Consider the following 3,651-nt stretch of genomic DNA (forward strand, 5'->3'; position numbering starts at 1 on the left):
CTTTTTGTTTGTTTGTTTTGAGTTGGAGTCTCACTCTGTCGCCCAGACTGGAGTGCAGTGGCCGCTCCCGGCCACCGCAGCCTCGATCTGCTGCTGCTCCGGTGATCCTTCCGCCTCAGCCTTCTGAGTAGCCGGAATTACAGGCGCGCGCTACCACGCCCAGCTAATTTTTTTTCATGTGTCTGTTGGCTGCCCATATATCTTCTTTTGAGAAGTGTCTATTCATGTCTTTTTCTTACTTTTTGAAGGAGCTGTTGTTTTTTTTCCTTTCGGCGTGTTTGAGTTCCTTGTAGAGCCTAGATGTTAGGCCTTTGTCAGATATACAGTTGGCAAATGGTTTTTCCCATTCTGTGGGCTGTTTCCCTGCTCTCTTGATAGTTTCTTTTGCTTTGCAGAAGCTCGGTAGTTTGATGAGGTCCCACTTGTCTATCTCATTTCTTTTTTTTTTTTTTTTACTACATATATTTTATTTTAAAATTGTGGGGTATAGTTAAAGGTTACGTATACAAACATGCATTGTGCAGGTACCCTTGTTGATGAGGTATACCCGCCCCCGTCCCCAGACAGATATCGATTACTGTTAATCCCACCTCCCTTCCCCTCCCTGCCCCCCCCAGTTTCCTGCCACTGTCAATCCTTTTCTTATAGTATTATGATAGTTGTTCAAGGTCCACTTATGAGTGAGAACATGTGATACTCAGATCTTTGTTTCTGTGAGAGATCACTCAGTATTATAGATTATAATTCCATCCAGGTTGCTGTGAAATTCATGATTTTGTTCTTTTTTTTTTTTTGAGTTGGAGTCTCACTCTGTCGCCCAGACTGGAGTGCAGTGGCCGCTCCCGACCACCGCAGCCTCGGCCTGCTGGGCTCCAGCGATCCTTCCGCCTCAGCCTTCTGAGTAGCCAGAATTACAGGCATGCGCTACCACGCCCGGCTGATTTTTTGATTTATTGTAGAGATGAGGTCTCGCTGCCCAGGTGGGTCTTGAACCCGCGGGCTCAGGCAATCCACTCACCTCAGCCTCCCAAAGGCACAGGATTACAGGCTGAGCCACAGAGCCCCGCTGATTTTGTTCTTTTTTTATGGCTGTGTAATATTCCATTGTGTATATGTACCACATGTTTTTAATCCAGTCCTCTTTTGATGGACAGCATGGTTGGTTCCATGATCTTGCTATTGTGAACAATGCTGTGATGAACATTCGTGTGCAGATATCTTTTTTATAGAGTGATTTGAGTTCTTCAGGGTATATTCCCAATAGGGGGATTGCGGGGTCATATGGAAGGTCGATTTTTAGAGCATTAGTTAGAAAAAAAATTCATTATATATTGTGTGCTAACTCCAAGGGACATTTTCTATTTCCCACTTATCTCCATGACCTCACCTTTAACTTGGTCTTTAAAAACAAAATAACCGGCTATTGCCTTACTAGACTCTGGTATGGCCATGTACTCTTTGAGCTGTGGCTATCGCCATGCTTCGTGGCTTTGGCCCCCTTCCCTGCCTTGGGGAGGTGAATCTCCTCTTTCTTTCTCACTCTCTCTCTAATTTACTTTTTAAAAAACTATATTTTCTAATCTAAAAAAATACAAACAAAATAACCACTGATATATTATCTTTCTGTCTCTCATCTCTCTGTCTTTATCCTCTAATGTGCCTAGAAGAGAGAAAAAAGCTGAATGAGATGCATGTATTTCCCCCACTGTTTTCAGCCTGAGATTTTGTCAACATTGTCTGTGACACTGGTGCCTTCAAATGTAACAATTATTAGTTTTATGATCATGGGGCTTAGGTCATTTCTATGTGAATGCTTTTTCAGTTATATCAGAATTTTACATCGAGCTCTCCCTAAGGTATACAAATAATTCCCGAGTCCTTGTTTGCTATTAAAATAATACATATTTCATAAAGTTTTTGTGTACAGAGGTAAATTTGGCCCAATATTCATGAATGTAAAAGTACCTAGGATAGTGTAACAAAATATTTTTCCCTATGCAAAGAAATACTAACTTTCTATTCGCAGCTAGTGCCTGAAGAAACACTTGGTGATATACATGACTCTGCTATACATAGTCTGGCCCTAGTTTTGACTCAACAAGTTTTCTCCTATTCATCATTTTTAGTTTCCTGAGACTTTGTTTCCCTTTGTGGTCTCCTGTAATCCATAGATAATGGCGCCAAACACATAGTGCGTTTTTGTGATGATAGTTATAATTTAGCATATCTTTGGAATATTTCTTCAATGTTCCATGCTTACTGTACTCCTCACTTCTGTTTGTTTTCCAGAAGCTTCTTGTCCTCCACCCTAAGCCTAGGATGTGCCCAATGTGTAACATCAGTTCTGATCATGTGATCTGGCATGATTCGCCTTTCCTCTTATTGAAACAGAGAGCATATACGTTAGAAATAACTAGAAATTCTCAAGTAAGATTATCCAATGCACACTTTAGGGGAGCCTTTCATTTTTGTAGTCATTCTAGATTTAAACCTTTATTATTACAATTTTCTGGCAAATGGTGTTGTCTCAAGAAAGGGCCAGCTTTGTCTAATATGTGCGGAGGAACCAATTGTGCTCAGTGTGGGACTGGATTTCCCTTTACATTTTCTTTGGCATTTTGTCCATTTATCACAAAGGGGACATACTATGTGCATCGAGTTTCTAGGAAAGGCCTCAAATCTACTAGGAATTAGGGAAGTTACCAGAGTTTTGCAATCAGTAAGTTTTCTCTCCCTGAAAAATATATTCAATATTTTTATGTCTTTTAACTTCTCTCATACAGCATGGTTTCCAATTCTTTCAAACATCTGGCTAACTTTCTTTCCATGGTCTTCAATGTTTGTGAGAGATGCTTACTGAAAATATCTGATTCTATAATTTTATGTTTTGTATGACTGGGTTCCATATAGTAATGTCAGGGTAACTCATGTTCACTTACCCAATAGACCAGAGTTGGGAGCATTCAAGTGTGGCCTTCTCTTGGAAGAAAAAGAAGACTATTTGAAAAAAAAATTACCTTTGGCATAATTTACTTGAGTTATGCTCTTGGTAGTTAAATAATCATTTAAATTTCTAACAATACATATACTACGTTTGGCTATCTACCTCTTAGATTCTTCAAAAATATCCTTGATTCTGTGAGATGATTCCCAACAGGTTTTAAATTAAGGATATGTCTAGTCTGAGGTCTTCTGAGGTATGACTTTTTAAAAAATGGATGTGGTTTTCTACCCACACCTCTGAAGATCTTTGCCAAGCTTCTCCCATGGTGCTCAGATGGAGTGTAGTGCCTTATGCCTGCAGATGAATCCACCCCCAGCCAACCAAGCAATCCAGCCAAACAGTTTGAATTGACCAGAAGTGATGGAGCATGTTCAAGTGTCCACAGCATTCCCTCCAGTACAGAGTTCTCTAAATGAGATTGAAATGCACTATTTATTTTTGTGTGACCAGAAAGCATGTGCATCTTGAAAACTATCAAAGTGAGTTCTTACAAAACTTTCACTTAATCTGCCTAGAATTCTGCTCATTTGACTCATAAACTACATGCCTTTTTTTTTTTTTTTTTTTTTTTTTGCTTTTAATAGATTGAGAGACTTTGGTTTAAATTGCTACATGCCAATGCCTTTTCTCCATTTAGCTAAAACTCA

The sequence above is a fragment of the Carlito syrichta genome, unplaced genomic scaffold, assembly GCF_000164805.1.
Source record: "Carlito syrichta isolate Samal-C Ts95f unplaced genomic scaffold, Tarsius_syrichta-2.0.1 Scaffold303338, whole genome shotgun sequence".
NCBI classification, from domain to species: Eukaryota; Metazoa; Chordata; class Mammalia; order Primates; family Tarsiidae; genus Carlito; species Carlito syrichta.